Raw genomic sequence first — 20,158 nt, 5'->3', positions numbered from 1 at the left:
CATAAACTTTCTTGAAACTAAAAAACTATATTCTTAGTCATCTTATTTTCAGAAAGGGTCTATGTCAGAGCTTTGATTTAGCAAACTCCACATACTCAACTATCATTTAATCTTTCACAATTGCTAACACTCACATGATATTTACGGGTTCAAAGTTTTAATCGGACACAGAGAAAGATAGGTGCGTATAGATCCACCTCCCAACCTTTTACCTCAATGGTAATGTCAACAATAACAGTTCATGATAACTTACATCCGATTGGATATATATACCAGGATCATTCCAACACAATGTGCTTGCCAAAGGACAAAATGTAAAAAGGAAAGGTGAAGATCACCATGACACTTGCATAAGGGTAGAAGATAAAAGTAGAAGATATGCCCTTCGCAGAGGGAAGCAGAGGTTGTCATGCACCTTTGTGGTTCGATCCACAAAATCTTAATGCAAAAGAACGTCACTTTATATTGCCACTTATGATATGGACCTTTATTATGTAGTTTGTCGCTTTTATTTCTTCCACATCACAAGATCGTATAAAGCTTATTTTCTCCACATTAATAGATCATACATATTTAGAGGGCAATTTTTATTGCATGCACCAATGACAACTTACTTGAAGGATCTTACTCAATCCATAGGTAGGTATGGTGGACTCTCATGGCAAAACTGGTTAAGGAATGTTTGGAAGCACAAGTAGTATCTCTACTTGGTGCAAAGAATTTGGTTGGCATGAGGGGGAAAAGCAAGCTCAACATGTTGGATGATCCAAGACAATATACTTTATTTCAGATATAAGAAAACATAACCCATTATGTTGTCCTCCTTGTCCGACATCAACCTTTTAGCATGTCATATTTTAATGAGTGCTCACAATTACAAAAGATGTCCAAGATAGTATATTTATATGTGAAATCTCTCTTCCTTCAATATTCTTTCATGAATTGTTCAAGTGACCAATTCTACGTTTGCTAACTTTCAATAAGTTTACTACCTATACTTAGTCTATGTGAAGTCATTACTCCCCATGGTATAAGCATATGAAACATATATAAATTCAGATTTATGATATTCAATTATTCAACCATTTACTCATAAGATATACGTGAAGCACATGAGTAAATGACAAACTACTCCAAAAGGTAATAGTGAAGGACACTGAGTAGTCAAATAATTAACTAGCCATGGGAGGATTCTTTTTCATTTAATATTTCAGATCCAATGATTTTATTCCACAGCAAGTAAAATTTAAAATACGCTCCAAGCAAAACATATATCATGGGACAAATAAAAATATAGCTCCGAGTAAGGTATACCGATAGTTTTGAAGACGAAAGAGGGGATGCCTTCCGGGGCATCCCCAAGCTTAGCCGCTTGAGTATTCCTTGAATATTACCTCGGGGTGCCTTGGGCATCCCCAATCTTAGGATCTTTCCACTCCTTATTATCCTCATACCGATATCTCAACCAAACCTTGAAAACTTCAATCACACAAAACTTAACGGAACTTCGTGAGATAGGTTAGTATGATAAAGAGTAAACCATTCACCTTGGTACTGTCAAAGACAAAGATCATAATTGTTCTCACAAAATTCCTACTGTAACATATCATTTCTATAATTTATATTGAGGAATATAAGTCATAGAAACTAGAAAACAAGCAAACTATGCAATGAAAACAGAATCTGTCAGAAACAGAACAGTCTATAATGATCTGAACACTAACAATACTTCTGGTACTCAAACAATTATGAAATAAATTGGTGGACGTGAGGGATTTTTCTATTAATCTGCTGCAAAAAGAATCAGCATCAAAGCACTCTTCTGTAAAAAAATGGAAGCTAATCTCGTGAGCGCAAAGTTTCTGTTTTTTATAGCAAGATCACATTAACTTTCACCCAAGTCTTCCCAAAGGTCTTACCTGGCACTTTATTGAAAGAAAATCTATAAAACATGATTACTACAGTAGCTTAATCATGTAAACACACAAAAACAGTAAGGGTAAATATTGGGTTGTCTCCCAACAAGCGCTTTTCTTTACTGCCTTTTAGCCATGCATGATGATTTCAATGATGCTCACATGAAAGATAAGACTTGAACATAAATAGATCATCATGCAGAATATGACTAGCACATTTAAACATAACCCACTTCCTATTCCTAGGGATTTTGTGAGCACAAAATTTATGGGAACAAGAATCAACTAGCATAGGAAGGCAAAACAAGTATAACTTCAAAACTTTAAGCACATAGAGAGGAAAACTTCATATTATTGCACTCCTACAAGCATGTATTCCTCCCTCATAACAATTTTCAGTAGCATCATAAATGAGTTCAACAATATTACCATCACATAAAGCATTCTTTTCATGATATACGAGCATCGAAATTTTACTACTCTCCACATAAGCAAAATTCTCCTCATTTGGAATGGCGGGATCACTAGTTCCTAAAGTTGACACTCTTCCAAACCCGCTTTAGATGATAGTATTATTCATACTCCAAAAGATATAAGTGAAGTTGATCTAGCATGCTACAATTAATATGAACTAACCAATGTCCAAGCTCAAAATGTATGAGTGAAGCACACGAAGCATTCTATAAAACCATACTCAAAAGATTTAAGTGAAGCACAAAGAGCAATTCTATAGGATCATACTTAAAAGATATAAGTGAAGCACGTGAACCGTTCTACAAATCAATCAAGGGCTATATCATACTAGCATGGTTCATAAATGAAGAACAAAAAACACAAAGGACACAAATCATGTGAACAAAACAAAAACCGAGGTATACCGATAATTGTTGAAGAAGAAAGATGGGATGCCAATCGGGGCATCACCAAGCTTAGATGCTTGAGTATCCTTAGAATATTTACTTGGGCATCCCCAAGATTTAGCTCTTGCCTCTCTTTATTCTTCTCACATCGGTAACTCCTCGTTCTTCGAACACTTCATCCACAAAAAACTTTAACAAAAACTTTGTGAGATCCGTTAGTATAATAAAGCAAATCACTACCTTTAGGTACTGTTGAAAACTCATTCCAATTTTATATTAGAACTATATCTACTGTATTCCAACTTCACCATGGTTCATACCCCCCCCCCCCTGATACTACCCATAGATTCATCAAAACAAGCGATCAACACAAACAGAATCTGTCTAAAACAGGACAGTCTGTAGTAATCTGGAGGTTTAGTAAACATAGGTAACTCCAAAAATTATAAAATAAATTTGATAATTTTAAAAATTTATACGTAAGTAATGTGAAAAAAGTTTCAGACCCATTTGACTTTCCAGCACAAAATGTAAAATCACGCGCTGCAGCTAAAGTTTCTGTTTTTGTTCTGCACATAGTAAACAAGCAATCTAATCATCCTAAAACCAAAGCTCGGCACATTATTTTTATAATAAAATGGATATATATAAGGGGATAATTATTTACAGAGAAACTTCCATGAAAAATTCTACATTTGTTTCCGTGAGCATGAACACAAGTGCTCAAGGTCGACCCTCACTTCTTCAATGCATAAATTTCCAATCACTTCTCTTCTTGAAAAACTTTTAGGCATGAGAGGCAAGTATTTTTTTGGTATTTTCATTCTTTTAATTTTTTTATGTTTCACCCACAACTAAACAGAAACAAAAAATAAAAAACAAAATCTACTTAGTGAAGAAAGCAAACAAAATCTACCCCACGCTATTGCTCCCCGGCAACGGCGCCAGAAAAGAGCTTGATAATCCCCAAGTGCAGGGAATCATCGTAGCAATTTCCAAGGATGGAAGTGATAAGTATGGAGTGTCGAACACACAAGGATCTAAAGGTAAGATCAATATTCTCTCAAGCACTATCTTCCACTAATACGACTCTACGTACATTGAACGTTTGCTTCCAACTAGCAACGAGAAATAAAACTACGTTGTGGGTATGAAGTGGATAAGTTTGCATGATATCAAAGAGCTAAAATATTAAAGTAGGTGCTGTTATCATAAAGTTAGAATATATTACTAAATATTACAAATAGCGAGTGTGGAATAATGGTGGATCGGTGTGCAGAATTGTCCTAGGAAATTGGTAACAAGATCGGTAATCACTATTGAAGTTTCATATGAGGGAGAGGCATAAGCTAACATACTTTCTCTACTTGGATCATATGCACTTATGATTGGAACTCTAGCAAGAAACCGCAACTACTAAAGATCATTAAGGTAAAACCCAACCATAGCATTAAAGCATCAAGTCCTCTTTATTCCATACGCAACAACCCCCTTACTCGTGTTTGTGTTTCAGTCACTCACCAACCCACTATAAGCGAATCATGAATGTATTGCAACACCCTACAGAGGGAACCCCTCACGCTTGTGCGACATGGAGGGCACCATAGGACAGCACTAAAGTAAAACATACAAGTCATACCAATCTAGATCATCAATCAACCCAAAGACAACGGATATCTACTCAAAACATCATAGGATGGCAACACATCATTGGATCATAATATGTGGCATAAAGCACCATGTTCAAGTAGGGATTACAACGGGGTGTGGGAGAGTGGACCACGTAAAAGAGATGAGGATGGTGATGTTGATGAAGACGATCACCGTGGCGATGATTCCCCTCCCGATGGCACTCCGGTGCACTGAGAGAGAGGAGGAGAGGTTCTCCCCCTTGTGCTTCCTCCTCCATGGCCGCCCCCTAGATGGGGAGAGGTTCTTCCTCTGGTCCTTGGCCTTCATGACGATAATGGCCCCTTGGGGATCCTCCTCCATGCCCTCCGGTGATGATGGCCCCCTCCGGCAGGGTGCCGGAGAGGGTGTAGATTGGTTTTTAGTGGCTATGGAGGCTTGTGGCGGCGGAATTCCCAATCTAGGTTAATTTTCCGAGGTTTCTGTATTTATAGGAATTTTTGGCGTCGGTCTCACGTCAAGGAGGTGCCCGAGGCATCCACGAGGCAGGCCCACGCGCCTGGGGGGGCGCCCCCCACCCTCGTGGATGCCCCGGGACTCTCCTGGCGCAACTCTTTTACTCCTAGGTCTTCTTTTGGTCCATAAAAATTCATCAAAAATTGGCACATCAATTGGACTCCGTTTGATATTCCTTTTCTGTAAAACTCAAAAACAAGGAAAAAATAGAAACTGGCACTGGGCACTCTTGATCCACAACGTGGCGCTCCAAGGACTCATATTTCTTCATGACGTCCTGGAGCTCCTGCTGGACCTCACCGACCCTGGCCTCATGCTTTTCGCGGGCGGCTTGTTCCTTTGCCGCTCTCTCCTCGGCCTCGGCCAGCGCCTTCTTGAGGATCTCCACCTCAGTCGCCGCTCCTAACAAATATCATGGCACTAGCTATGGTCAGCACAAGTCATTCAACCTTTTTGGATTAACAAAAGGTTGTTACCCAAACGGGCTGGATCTGGGTGTCAACCGTGCACACTGAGTGCGGAATAGAAATTGGGCCGGCCTAGCGGCTCATCTGCACGGGCGAACGAGTTGACGACGAAGGTGGCTTCACTGCGGTGCTCCTTCGTGCGGGGGAGGCAGATCTGGCGGAAGCCGTTTCCACTTAAACGGTCGGGCCAGCCCACGGGGTCGCTGATGCGCGGGCCCCAGCGGCAGGTCGCCTTCAACCTCCCACGCAACGCGACGGGAAACAGAGGGGCCGAGGCCGAGCGGTGTCAACGCTCTGCTCGGCGCCACCGGGCACCTCCGTCGGCGCCCAGCACACCAGTGTGCTTGGGAGAGCGTGCCGCACCCGCCGAGCTGCGCCACGATCGCAGGGGTGGCCAGACGCGAGCGTATCATCGACCATGGCGGGCGAGGCTGGCGGTGGTGATGGAACTCGATGGAACAACTGTAACACCCCGGATGTAACTTTCCCAGTTTGTACTCCAACTCTTGCCGTTTCCGGCGTTAAGTTATTTTATTTTCTCGGGTTCGGGTTTTTGTCTCCATGTGTTGTTATCGTTGTCATGCATCTCATATCATGTCATCATGTGCATTGCATTTGCATACGTGTTCATCTCATGCATTCGAGCATTTTCCCCGTTGCCCATTTTGCATTCCGGCGCTTCGTTCTCCTCCGATGGTCTTTTCTACCTTTCTTTCGTGTGTGGGGATTAAACATTTCCGGTTTGGACCAAGACTTTCCAAGCGGCCTTGGTTTACTACCGGTAGAACGCCTGTCAAGTTTCGTATCATTTGGACTTCGTTTGATACTCCAACGGTTAACCGAGGGACCGAAAAGGCCTCGTGTGTGTTGCAGCCCAACACCCCTCCAATTTGGCCCAAAACCCACCTAAGCCTTCGCCATCATCTAGATCGTTCGATCACGATCGCGTGGCTGAAAACCGCACCTCATTTGGACACTCCTAGCTCTTCCTATGGCTATTTAAAGATCCCCCTCCGAGATTCTCCTTCTCCTCCCCCTGAAACCCTAGTCCCCTTCGTCTCCACGCGCCGGCGGATGATTTTCCGTCCGACCGGACATGTCCGAATCTGCCGCCGCCGCCACGTGGCGCTTCGCCATTCGCCCGCCCTCCCGGCCCACATTGCTGCCCGGCCAACCCGCCGGGGCCCGGATCGGGACCTCCCGGCCCGGGACGCCGCCGCCGCCACCCGCGGGCACCCGAGCCCCGCGCCGCCGCTCACCACATCGCCGGCCGCCGCGCGCCGCCGTGCGCCGCCCGGCGACGACCTCGCCTCTCCTCTCCTCGCCTCGCCTCGCTGCCACCCCACGCCTCGCTGGAGCGCGCGCCGCCGCCGCCCTTGCCGCGGATCCGGTCGGGCCAGACCGGATCCGGCCGTCCCGAACCTCCCCGGCCATCCACCGGTGCCGCCCCATCGCCACATCACCGGCGAAGCCACCGGCGTCGCCGTTGACCTCAAGCCCGAGATCCGGAGGTCGAATTCTACTAAGTCCCCGATTTTTCCAGTTTCAAGTGCCTATGTTCATCATGGCGTAACTTTGCATCCGTAGCTCCATTTTGGGCATATAGCATATCAGAATGTTCATCTTAGAGAGTACATCATTTCATTCCATTGCATCATTTTCATTTGAGTTCATCTTGATGCCTGAAATGCTGTTAGAAGAGGGCTACTTGAGATATTTGTCAGATCTGCTACTCCATTTAGATATTTGTCATTTTTGCCATGTTTATTGTGTGCATGATATGCCCTGATGCTCTACATATGTTTTGTTAAGGGCTTTGTATTCTTTCCATAGGTGCAACCCATGTATTTTTGTGATGTGTGTGGTGACTAGCACAAGCTTGCAAAGTGGTGCACTTGGTAATTCTGATTTCAGGGACTTAGCATTTCCACTAAGTCCTTGAGCTGTTTATCTCATATTGCCATATGTTCATGTTGTTTCCTAGTGATCCGTGCCTCTTTTGAGGATAATCAGTGAGGATATTTTGTTAATCTTGTAGTGCTCTATCCATCCTTGTCTTTGTTTGCATTTATGGAGCACCCTAGCTTGAGTCAGTCGAGATCTACTTTTGCTACTTTGTGAATCTGGGTAGATTGTCAACTTGTTTGCAATTTTGCCGATGATGTTGTAGTTGATCCGTCCATGCTATGCTATTGTTCTTGCCATGTCAAGCTTGAATTTTGTGTATTCTTGATGGATGTATGCTTAGATTGTCATGACTTGCACCGTAGTGAGTGCATCGAGCTCGTATACATGCCTACTTGATATCTGTTTTCAGCATGTGCCAGTATTCACTAAGTCTGAAAACTGATTATGTTTTTGTCATGTTCACATGCTTGCAATTGTATTTTCTGATCCCTTTTGGCTCAAGGTCACTAAGGAACTTTTGTTAATCTCTTTGAGTAGCTCCATGCCATGTTTTACTTTGCCATTTTCAGTTCCTGTAGCATGTAGTTTTGTTGCTCCGAAGTGTGCTACCTGATCTGAAATTCCAGACAAGTGTTAATTTCACTAAGTCTAAAATCTGTTTGCCATATGCATTTTTGCCGTGCTTGTTTGAACCTGTTAATTGATGAATTGGCCATAGCTCAGTGCTAGACTTTTGTTAAGCATCTCTAATGCATCCCTTCCATGTATTTTGTTGTCATGTTTGAGTGTTGTAGCATGTTCATCTCATTGCATTTAGATGGCTACTTGCTGTAAATTGTAGACCGGTGTCATATTTGAATTGCTTGCCATTTCCAAACTGTAACTCCGACTCCGGCTTTCTTTATATCGTTTTCAAGCGATTTCATCTCATCTTTCCAGTGGCACACTTGGATTTCCATGTTGAGGCTAGATTCATGCATTCCTTGTCACATCTTGCATATGCATCCCGCATCGCATCCCGCATAGCATACCATCTTTGCATCATGTGGGTTGATTGTGTCCTTGTTGATTGTTTGTCTTGTTTGGGTAGAGCCGGGAGACGAGTTCGCTAACGAGGAGCCCATTGAGTTTGCTTTCGAGGATCCAGTCAACTCTGACAACTGTGCAGGCAAGATGATCATACCCTCGAAATCACTACTATCTTTGCTATGCTATTTTGCCCGATCTTTTGCTATGCCAATGCTACGATGCCTACCACTTGCTTTCAAGCCTCCCAAATTGCCATGTCAAACCTCTAACCCACCATGTCCTAGCAAACCGTTGATTGGCTATGTTACCACTTTGCTCAGCCCCTCTTATGGCGTTGCTAGTTGCAGGTGAAGATTGGAGGCCATTCCTTGTTGGAACATTTATTTACTTGTTGGGATATCATTATATTGCCTTGTTATCTTAATGCATCTATATACTTGGTAAAGGGTGGAAGGCTCGGCCTCTCGCCTAGTGTTTTTTTCCACTCTTGCCGCCGTAGTTTCCGTCATATCGGTGTTATGTTCCCGGATTTTGCGTTCCTTACGCGGTTGGGTTATAATGGGAACCCCTTGATAGTTCGCCTTGATTAAAGATTTTCCAACAATGCCCAACCTTGGTTTTACCATTTTCCACCTAGCCTCTTTTCCCTTGGGTTTCCGGAGCCCGAGGGTCATCTTATTTTAACCCCCCCCCCCCGGGCCAGTGCTCCTATGAGTGTTGGTCCGACCGAGTAGACTGCGGGGCCACCTCGGGGCAACTTGAGGGTTGGTTTTACTCGTAGGATGTCTCATCTGACTGTGCCCTGAGAACGAGATATGTGCAGCTCCTATCGGGATTTGTCGGCACATTCGGGCGGTGTTGCTGGTCTTGTTTTAACCTGTCGAAGTGTCTTGAAGAACCGAGATACCGAGTCTGATCGGAACGTCTTGGGAGGAGGTTTATTCCTTCGTTGACCGTGAGAGCTTGTCATGGGCTTAGTTGGGACTCACCTGCAGGGATTAAACTTTCGAAAGCCATGCCCGCGGTTATGGGCAGATGGGAATTTGTTAATGTGCGGTTGTAGATAACTTGAACCTTAACTTAATTAAAATGAATCAACTGAGTGTGTTACCGTGATGGCCTCTTCTCGGCGGAGTCCGGGTAGTGGACACGGTGTTGGAGTAATGTTTGCGCAGGTTGCTCTCTAGTTTCTCGCTCGCGCTTTGCCTCCTCTTCTTGCTCTCTTTTGCGAACAGGATAGCCACCATATTTTGCCAGTCGCTTGCTGCAGCTCCTCATATATTTGCCTTGCCTTACCTATAAGCTTAAATAGTCTTGATCGCGAGGGTGCGAGATTGCTGAGTCCCTGTGGCTCACAGATTACTATTACACCAGATGCAGGGCCTGTTGATTCCGCTCCAGGAGACGCGCTTGAGCTCAAGTGGGAGTTCGACGAGGACTCTCAACGTTACTATGTTTCCTTTCCTGATGATCAGTAGTGGTGTCCAGTTGGGGTGATCGGGACCGTGTCGCATGTTGGGTTATCTTTTATTTTGGCGTTGTAGTCGGGCCATGAGTGTTTGGTTGATGTAATGTTGTTTATGTACTTGATTGACGTGGCGAGTGTAAGCCAACTATGTTCTCTCCCCTTTATTATTTATATTACATGGGATGTTGTGAAGATTGCCTTACTTGCGACATATGCCTTCAATGCGATTATGCCTCTAAGTCGTGCCTCGACACGTGGGAGATATAGTCGCATCGAGGTTGTTACAAGTTGGTAATCAGAGCCTTCCCCGACCTTAGGAGCCCCATTGCTTGATCGTTTTTAGCGGCCGAGTTGTGTATACAAAAAAATGTTTTGAGTCATTTAGGAAATATATATTGGAGAGTTTAGGAATTCTTTTTACTTCCCAGTCTCCTCATCGCTCTGGTAAGGCATCCTGACGTAGTGTTTTGAGCCTTCTCTTCTCAAATTTCACAAAAAAAATTTAGGATCACGCGGGTATCTTGGAATCATTCCGATGGTTTTATGATGAGAACATTGTCTTGGTGCCTCCTGTCAGGGGTTTAGTGGAAGTGTCCCGGGGAGTTGAGCTCTGAGGTGTTGTCGTCAAAATTTAATCGTTGCAATTCTGGAATACCTGAGTTTAGTACGCCGACATCGAAAATCTCTTTTAATGCAGTTCGTTGGTGAGATAACCTCGACACCACCCAGTACTGGGGCGGGAGTTCGGGAGTATCGCCATAACTTGTATAACGGATGCTTTTCGAAGGTTGAGGTAGATGGTTTCCGAAGCTTTTCTTGTTATGTGTTGAAGGATGGATACAACTGGATGTAGGATTTGCTAGATTTGGGTGAGATATTATGCTTCCCCTGTATCCCCAACACCTGATTGCATAACCGGAAAGGTTCGGGAGTTTCATAGGTGGGAATTCTTGTAGCTCTAGTTTCTTCTTCCATGGATACTGGTTTGAGATTGGGATTTCTTACCGATTATTCGTTCTTGATACGTACCTTGTTGATTTATTTCTCTATGTTAATTCTAAGTGGCTTCTCAATTTATGGATATGTGACCATTTCAAGAGGAATGCATTCGTTCATTTTGTTCGGATGTGAAGACTATATGTTGCAATTTTCATTCCGTTGGATTCAGCTTCAATATTTGTCTATCAATGTGCTAATGGATGTCAACCTCTTCAGGATGGCTCCTCCAACGCGCACGACTCTGAATCCTGATCCGCCACCACCTCCACGTCATCTGGAGGCATGGCAAGCTGTGATGGCCGCAACCAATGCAAACACACAGTTGATCATGCAAATTCTTCAAGAGCGCAATCAAGGAAACCAAGGGAATCAAGGCAACAATCAGAATCACTTTGCTACACTCAACCAGTTCCTTGCTAACGGGCCAAAGACTTTCAGCAAGTGTGTTGAGGCAACCGATGCTGACGATTGGCTTGTGGATCTATGCAAGCATTTTGAGTGCAGTAACGTCAGGCCTGAGGACTTTGTCAAGTTCACTTCCTTCCAACTCAAAGATGAAGCTATAGAATGGTTCCAGCAGTACAAGGACTCCAGAGGTGGACGTGTTATTACCTGAGATGAATTCCGTCAAGATTCCCGAGCTCACCATATTCCTTAGAGCGTGGTTGAAAGCAAGCGTCAGGAATTCCGCAACCTGAAGCAAGGCTCTTTGTCTGTGTATGACTACAACAAGTTTTTTCAGAAGCTCGCCCGCTTTGCCAAGCAGGACGTCCCTGACGAGAAGAGCATGATATACCAGTTCAGGGGTGGTCTCAGTGAAGAAATTCAGCTAGCTCTTGTTCTCTTTGAGCCCTTGAGGTACGATGAGTTTTACAACATGGCATTGAAGCAAGAGGCTGCTTAGTTGAGGTGTGATGCTTCCAAGAAGCGAGTCAGAGTGTTACTCCTTCTTCCTCTACTCAAGTGGCCAAGTAGCAGAAGTATTGGCTTCCTCCTCCTCCGTTCCGTCAGCCGTATCAGCAGAAGAGCAAAGGTGGCAGTGGATCTTCACACCCACCCAACCCTGGCTTTCAGAACAAGACTTCGTCTCAAGCTCCAAGATCGAGTGCTCCGTATCACCGTCCGCTTTCAGAGGTCACGTGCAACAAGTGCCAACAGAAGGGTCACTATGCCAACAAGTGTTTCAACCAGAGACGTCTTCCTCCTCCTCCTGTCAGATCGGTAAGTACAGCTGTGGTCAAGCATAACCCCAAGCACGCCAAGGTCAATTTGATGAATGCAGCCCAGGCAGAGGACTCGTCAGATGTCATCATGGGTAACCTTCCTGTTAACAATGTTCCTGTAAAAGTTCTTTTTGACCCTGGTGCATCGCATTCCTTTTTGTCATGCCCTTTTGCATCGAAGCACAACGTTGATACTGAGATCATGCCCAAAGTCATGCAAGTTGTTTCTTCCGGCAAGCTTTTGACTTCTAGTTTGGTTGCTCCCGATATCTCTATCACATTGGGTGATTACAAGTTTCTCTCTTCTCTGGTGGTTTTTGGTAAATCGGGTATTGATCTTATTCTCGGAATGGATTGGCTTTCTAAGCACAAGGCTCAGCTTGATTGTGTAGCCAGGCAGATTCTATTGACTCATTCGTCTGAGGATGTAATTATCTTTGCCGCTCGTGATGATACCATCCGTCTGTTTTCTCTCAATGAGAAGGGTGAACTCGATGCCATCTCGCAAATTCCAGTCGTTTGCGAATATCAAGAAGTCTTTCCAGAAGAGCTCCCAGGAATGCCTCCGCACCGGCCAGTCGAATTCGTTATTGATCTTGAGCCTGGTACGGAACCTGTGTGCAAACGTCCTTACAAGCTCGGACCTGAAGAGTTGAAGGAGCTGAAGAAGCAACTCGATATTCAAGAGAAAATGGGTCTCATCCGGCCTAGTTCTTCTCCGTGGGGTTGTGGTGTTCTTTTTGTGAAGAAGAAGGATGGAACGGACTGACTTTGTGTTGATTACCGTCCATTGAACAAGAAGACCATCAAGAACAAATATCCACTTCCCAATATCAACGAGCTGTTCGAACAACTCAAAGGTGCTCAAGTATTCTCCAAGCTTGATCTCCGTATGGGTTATCATCAGATTCGAATCCGTGAGCAAGATATTCCCAAGACGGCTTTCAGGACAAGCTATGGTTCATATGAATACACTGTCATGTCTTTTGGCCTCGTCAACGCTCCTCCGACGTTCTCTCGCATGATGAATTTCATCTTCAACGCCTACACCAATGACTTCGTTTTGGTCTATCTCGACGACATTCTGGTTTTCTCGAAGAACAAGGAAGATCATGCCAAGCACTTGCGTTTGGTTCTTGATAAGCTCAGAGAACATCAGTTCTACGCCAAGTTCTCCAAGTGTGAATTTTGGCTCGATGAGGTTCTTTATCTTAGTCATATCATCTCTGCCAAGGGCATTGCCGTGAATCCCGAGAAGGTGTCTGCAATTGTGAATTGGGAACCTCCTCAGAACGTGAAGCAACTCCGTAGCTTCCTCGGTCTCGCAAGCTATTGCCAAAGATTCGTTGAAAACTTTTCTAAGATCGCAAAGCCTCTCTCTAATCTTCTTCAGAAGCACGTCAAGTACGTTTGGTCTCCGGAGTGTGACATTGCTTTCAACACTTTGAAAGAGAAATTTATCACTGCTCCAGTTCTGACTCCGCCTGATGAATCCAAACCGTACGAGGTCCTTTGTGATGCCTCTCTCCAAGGTCTTGGCGTAGTATTGATGCAAGAGAAGAAAGTTGTTGCTTATACCTCTCGCCAGGTGAAGCTTAATGAGAAGAACTAACCCACTCATGATCTCGAGTTGGCGGCAGTTGTGCATGCTCTTTTGACTTGGAGACATCTCTTATTGGGAAGAAAAGTGGACATTTTCACTGACCACAAGAGTCTCAAGTACATCTTCACTCAGCCTAATCTCAACCTCAGGCAAACTCATTGGGTCGAAATGATTCAAGAGTATAATCCGAGTATCGAGTATACTCCAGGCAAGGCCAATGTGAATGCTAACGCATTGAGCAGAAAGGCTTATTGCAACAGTCTGATTCTCAAGCCTTATCAACCCGAGCTTTGTGAAGCTTTCCGCAAACTTAATCTGCAAGTTGTTCCTCAAGGTTTCCTCGCCAACCTTCAAGTCTCTCCTACCTTGGAAGATCAGATTCGCCAAGCCCAGCTTCTTGATGCTATGGTGAAAAAGGTGAAGATTGGGATTGCCAAGAGTCAACCCAAGTACAAGTGCTACCGCCTTGATGACAAGGACACTCTCTTCTTCGAGGATCGTATTGTTGTACCCAAAGGTGACCTCCGTAAAGTGATCATGAACGAGGCTCACAATTCTCTCCTCTCCATCCACCCTGGGAGCACGAATATGTATCACGACCTCAAGCAAGCTTATTGGTGGACTCGAATGAAGCGCGAGATTGCTCAATTCGTGAATGAGTGTGATGTCTGCAGAAGAGTGAAGGCAGAACACCAAAGACCAGCTGGTCTCCTCCAACCTCTTGCCATTCCAGAATGGAAGTTTGACCACATTGAAATGGACTTCGTGACTGGGTTTCCAAAGTCCAAGCGTGGCAATGATGCTATATTCGTTGTCATCGACAAACTCACCAAAGTGGCTCACTTTCTGCCTATCAAAGAGTCGATCACTGCAGCTCAATTGGCGGAACTCTATACCTCTCGTATTGTCTCTCTGCACGTATTCCACAAGTGATCTCTTCAGACCGTGGCAGCATCTTTACCTCTAAGTTTTGGGATTCTTTTCAGAAGGCCATGGGCACCAACATCCGCTTCAACACAGCTTTCCATCCTCAAACTAGCGGTCAAGTCGAGCGTGTCAACCAGATTCTTGAAGATATGCTCAGGGCTTGTGTGATCTCCTTCGGCATGAAGTGGGAGGATTGTCTTCCTTATGCTGAATTCTCCTACAACAACAGTTTTCAAGCAAGTTCGGGCAAGGCCCCATTTGAAATTCTGTATGGTAGGAAGTGCCGTACCCCTCTCAACTGGTCTGAAACCGGTGAACGTCAGCTTTTGGGTAATGACTTAATCACAGAGGCAGAGGAAATGTGCAAAGTCATTCGAGATAACCTCAAAGCAGCCCAATCCCGTCAGAAGAGCTACTATGATAGTAAGCACCGTGATTTGGCTTTCGAGATCGGAGATCATGTTTACCTCCGCGTCTCTCCTATGAAAGGTACTCGTCGCTTCGGTATCAAAGGGAAGCTTGCCCCCAGATACGTGGGACCTTTCAAGATTGTCAGCAAGAGAGGCGACCTCGCCTATCAACTCGAGCTTCCTTCAAACTTTGCAAATGTTCATGACGTGTTCCATGTCTCTCAGCTTCGAAAGTGCTTCAAGACTCCTGACCGCACCGTCAACTTCGAGGACATTGAGCTCCAAGAAGATCTCTCTTATCGTGAGCACCTAGTTGCTATTCTTGAAGAGACTGAACGCAAGACTCGCAATAAGTCAATCAAATTCCTCAAAGTCAAGTGGTCACACCATTCCAACCGTGAAGCTACCTGGGAACGCGAGGATCACCTCCGTTCTGAGTACCCGGCGTTCTTTCAGTCCTAGATCTCGGGACGAGATCCTTTCGTAGTGGTGGAGTGTTGTAACACCCCGGATGTAACTTTCCCAATTTGTACACCAACTCTTGCCATTTCCGGCGTTAAGTTATTTTATTTTCTCGGGTTTGGGTTTTTGTATGCATGTGTTGTTATCGTTGTCATGCATATCATATCATGTCATCATGTGCATTGCATTTGCATACGTGTTCATCTCATGCATTCGAGCATTTTCCCCGTTGTCCGTTTTGCATTCCGGCGCTTCGTTCTCCTCCGGTGGTCTTTTCTACCTTTCTTTCACGTGTGGGGATTAAACATTTCCGGTTTGGACCGAGACTTGCCAAGCGGCCTTGGTTTACTATCGGTAGAACGCTTGTCAAGTTTCGTATCATTTGGACTTCGTATGATACTCCAACGGTTAACCGAGGGACCGAAAAGGCCTCGTGTGTGTTGCAGACCAACACCCCTCCAATTTGGCCCAAAACCCACCTAAGCCTTCTGCATCATCTAGATCGTTCGATCACGATCGCGTGGCTGAAAACCGCACCTCATTTGGACATTCCTAGCTCTTCCTATGCCTATTTAAATACCCCCCCTCCGAGATTCTCCTTCTCCTCCCCTTGAAACCCTAGTCCCCTTCGTCTCCACTCACCGGCGGGCGATTTTCCATCCGGCCGGACACGTCCGAATCTGCCGCCGCCACCACATGGCGCTTCGCCATTCGCCCGCCGTACCGGCCCACATCATCGCCTCGCCGACCCGCCGGGGCTCGGACCGGGCCCTCCCGGCCCGGGACGCCGCCACCGCCACCTGCGGGCACCCGAGCCCCGCGACGCCGCTCGCCACATCGCCGGCCGCCGCACACCACCGTGCGCCGCCCGACACCGAACTCGGCCTCTCCTCTCTGCGCCTCGCCTCGCCGCCACCCCGCGCCTCGCCGGAGCGCGCGCCGCCGCCGCCCTTGCCGTGGATCCGGTCGGGCCGGACCGGATCCGGCCGTCCCCGACCTCCCCGGCCATCCACCGGTGCCGCCCCGTCGCCACATCGCCGGCGAAGCCACCGGCGTCGCCGTTGACCTCAAACCCTAGATCCGGAGGTCGAATTCTACTAAGTCCCCGATTTTTCCAGTTTCAAGTGCCTATGTTCATCATGCCGTAACTTTGCATCTGTAGCTCCGTTTTGGGCATATAGCATATCAAAATGTTCATCTCAGAGAGTATATCATTTCATTCGATTGCATCATTTCCATTTGAATTCATCTTGATGCCCGAAATGCTGTTAGAAGAGGGCTACTTGAGATATTTGTCAGATCTGCTACTCCATTTAGATATTTGTCATTTTTGCCATGTTTATTGTGTGCATGATATGCCCTGATGCTCTATATATGTTTTGTTAAGGGCTTTGTCTTCTTCCAGAGGTGCAACCAATGTATTTTTGTGATGTGTGTGGTGACTAGCACAAGCTTGCAAAGTGGTGCACTTGGTAATTCTGATTTCAGGGACTTAGCTATTTATCTCATATTGCCATATGTTCATGTTGTTTCCTAGTGATCCGTGCCTCTTTTGAGGATGATTAGTAAGGATATTTTGTTAATCTTGTAGTGCTCTATCCATCCATGCCTTTGTTTGCAATTATGGAGCACCCTAGCTTGAGTCAATCGAGCTCTACTTTTGCTACTTTGTGAATCTGGGCAGATTGTCAACTTGTTTGCAATTTTGCCGATGATGTTGTAGTTGATCCGTGCATCCTATGCTATTGTTCTTGCCATGTCAAGCTTTCATTTTGTGTATTCTGGATGTATGTATGCTTATCTTGTCATGACTTGCACCGTAGTGAGTGCATCGAGCTCGTATACATGCCTACTTGATATATGTTTTCAGAATGTTCCAGTTTTCACTAAGTCTGAAAACTGATTATGTTTTTGTCATGTTCACATGCTTGCTATTGTATTTTCTGATCCCTTTTGGCTCAAGGTCACTAAGGAACTTTTGTTAAGCTCTTTGAGTAGCTCCATCCCATGTTTTACTCTGCCATGTTCAGTTCCTGTAGCATGTAGTTTTGTTGCTCCGAAGTGTGCTACCTGATCTGAAATTCCAGACAAGTGTTAATCTCACTAAGTCTGAAATCTGTTTGCCATATGCATTTTTGCCATGCTTGTTTGAACCTGTTAATGGATGAATTGGCCATAGCTCAGTGCTAGACTTTTGTGAAGCATCTCGAATGCATCCCTCCCATGTATTTTTTGTCATGTTGGAGTGTTGTAGCATGTTCATCTCATTGCATTTAGATGTCTACTTGCTGTAAATTGCAGACCGGTGTTATATTTGAATTGCTTGCCATTTCCAAACCGTAACTCCGACTCCGGCGTTCTTTATATCGTTTTCAAGCAATTTATCTCATCTTACCAGTGGCACACCTGGATTTCCATGTTGAGGCCAGATTCATGCATTCCTTGTCACATCTTGCATATGCATCCCGCATCGCATCCCGCATAGCATACCATCTTTGCATCATGTGGGTTGATCCTTGCACGTGGTTGATTGTGTCCTTGTTGCTTGTTTGTCTTGTTTGGGTAGAGCCGGGAGACGAGTTCTCTAATGAGGAGCCCGTTGAGTTTGCTTTCGAGGATCCAGTCAACTCTAACAACTGTGCAGGCAAGATGATCATACCCTCGAAATCACTACTATCTTTGCTATGCTATTTTGCTCGCTCTTTTGCTATGCCAATCCTACGATGCCTACCACTTGCTTTCAAGCCTCCCAAATTGCCATGTCAAACCTCTAACCCACCATGTCCTAGAACACCATTGATTGGCTATGTTACCACTTTGCTCAGCCCCTCTTATGGCGTTGCTAGTTGCAGGTGAAGATTGGAGGCCGTTCCTTGTTGGAACATTTATTTACTTGTTGGGATATCATTATATTGCCTTGTTATCTTAATGCATCTATATACTTGGTAAAGGGTGGAAGGCTCGGCCTCTCGCCTAGTGTTTTGTTCCACTCTTGCCACCGTAGTTTCCGTCATATCGGTGTTATGTTCCCGGATTTTGCGTTCCTTACGCGGTTGGGTTATAATGGGAACCCCTTGATAGTTCGCCTTGATTAAAGATTTTCCAACAATGCCCAACCTTGATTTTACCATTTTCCACCTAGCCTCTTTTCCCTTGGGTTTCCGGAGCCCGAGGGTCATCTTATTTTAACCCCCCCTCCCCGGGCCAGTGCTCCTATGAGTGTTGGTCTGACCGAGTAGACTGCGGGGCCACCTCGGGGCAACTTGAGGGTTGGTTTTACTTGTAGGATGTCTCATCTGAGTGTGCCCTGAGAATGAGATATGTGCAGCTCCTATCGGGATTCGTCGGCACATTCGGGCGGTGTTGCTGGTCTTGTTTTAACCTGTCGAAGTGTCTGAAGAACCGAGATACCGAGTCTGATCGGAACGTCTTGGGAGAAGGTCTATTCCTTCATTGACTGTGAGAGCTTGTCATGGGTTAAGTTGGGACTCCCCTGCAGGGATTGAACTTTCGAAAGCCGTGCCCGCGGTTATGGGCAGATGGGAATTTTTTAATGTCCGATTGTAGATAACTTGAACCTTAACTTAAATGAAAATGAATCAACTGAGTTCGTTACCGTGATGGCTTCTTCTCGGCGGAGTCCGGGTAGTGGACACGGTGTTGGAGTAATGTTTGCGCAGGTTGCTCTCTAGTTTCTCGCTCGCGCTTTGCCTCCTCTTCTCGCTCTCTTTTGCGAACAGGATAGCCACCATATTTTGCTAGTCGCTTGCTGCAGCTCCTCATATATTTGCCTTGCCTTACCTATAAGCTTAAATAGTCTTGATCGCGAGGGTGCGAGATTGCTGAGTCCCTGTGGCTCACAGATTACTATTACACCAGATGCAGGGCCCGTTGATTCCGCTCTAGGAGACGCGCTTGAGCTTAAGTGGGAGTTGGACAAGGACTCTCAATGTTACTATGTTTCCTTTCCTGATGATCAGTAGTGGTGCCCAGTTGGGGGTGATCGGGACCGTGTCGCATGTTGGGTTATCTTTTATTTTGGCGCCGTAGTCGGGCCATGAGTGTTTGGTTGATGTAATGTTGTTTATGTACTTGATTGACGTGGCGAGTGTAAGCCAACTATGTTCTCTCCACTTTATTATTTGTATTACATGGGATGTTGTGAAGATTGCCTTACTTGCGACATATGCCTTCAATGCGATTATGCCTCTAAGTCGTGCCTCGACACGTGGGAGATATAGTCGCATCGAGGGTGTTACAACAACCACGGGGAGGAGAGGGAGAAGCACGGGAGGGGCTCGCGGTGATGGTGGAGGTGCTCTAGTGTGGTCTAGAGGGTAGGAGGAGGAGTTGTGGGTGTGAATTTAGGCGGAGGCCGACGGCAAGGCTCCGGCCAAGGTGGCGGATGGAGAGCGTGAGGAGGCGAGTGGGTTTGTCCAGGGGGTCCATGGGAGGGAGAGAGAGCCAAAGGAGTAGAGAGGGGGCTCGGGGGTGGCCTTAAGTAGCCGACCCGTGGCTCACCATGGACACGGCGCACGGGTGGCCACGACAATGGCTCGGGAGGCCAGCAGAGAGGGCGAGGGGCTGTCTACGGCGTTCGTGGGAGTTGAGTGGGGCGCCAGGAAGAGAGAGGACGAGCGGGGCGAGCTGCACGCGGCCACAGGAGCTGCGCGAGCATTGGCCGAGCCGGGTGGCTCTGGGCACGCGCCGCAGGAGGTGAGAGAGAGGGGGAGAGGAGGGG

Source organism: Triticum aestivum, chromosome 7A (genome assembly GCF_018294505.1).
Source record: "Triticum aestivum cultivar Chinese Spring chromosome 7A, IWGSC CS RefSeq v2.1, whole genome shotgun sequence".
Lineage (NCBI taxonomy): Eukaryota > Viridiplantae > Streptophyta > Magnoliopsida > Poales > Poaceae > Triticum > Triticum aestivum.
Note: the sequence above shows the minus strand (reverse complement) of the source record.